The sequence below is a fragment of the Schistocerca piceifrons genome, chromosome 1 (genome assembly GCF_021461385.2).
Source record: "Schistocerca piceifrons isolate TAMUIC-IGC-003096 chromosome 1, iqSchPice1.1, whole genome shotgun sequence".
Taxonomy (NCBI): domain Eukaryota; kingdom Metazoa; phylum Arthropoda; class Insecta; order Orthoptera; family Acrididae; genus Schistocerca; species Schistocerca piceifrons.
The window spans coordinates 901,542,427-901,543,103 of NC_060138.1; positions in this window are offsets into that span (position 1 = coordinate 901,542,427).

The following is a 677-nucleotide window of genomic DNA, read 5'->3' on the forward strand; positions in this document are numbered from 1 at the left end:
TTATCCCACTATGTGTTTGTGTACCCTTGGGTATTTGTGTTTTTCCTGTCTTTATGTGTTTAGCTGATGAGAGTTCTGTTGTAGAATTTTTCTACTACTATGGTATTTACTTTGTAAAGATGTTTAGACATTATTTATTCTGTTTTGTTTTAATGCTCATGTGTGAAGTTGATGTTTCAAAAGTTATTTTGATCTTTTATGTATTTACTTATGTCATAATTCCTGTAACACTGATGCATATGTTTATTTCTATGTTTTAGTAAAACCTGTTTTACTACAAATGTTATTTGTATTGTTATGTTCTTTAATGATGTATTTTGTACCTTTGTAATTGTATCCTTATGTTGTAAATTTATAATTGTATAGACACCATTTCTTCAAATTAAGTAACATTTCACTGCACACATTTCTGTTGGTCATAATATATGCACAGTATGTGAGAAGTTGGGACTGTTAGTGCTTGCACGTGTGTTGATAATTCAGCAAGGGACTGGATACTAGCATTTCTGGTTCTAAGGGCATTTCCAAAAAATTTTTTTGTGAGTGCACAAGTGGTGGTTTATGGACTTGCTATATTGTCCACAAGACTCTTTGATGGTGATTCTGCATCTGCACAGTCGCAACAGATGGTTGCTGGCCGTCTCTACAAGGACTACAGTGGGTCTGCATCTTTGATG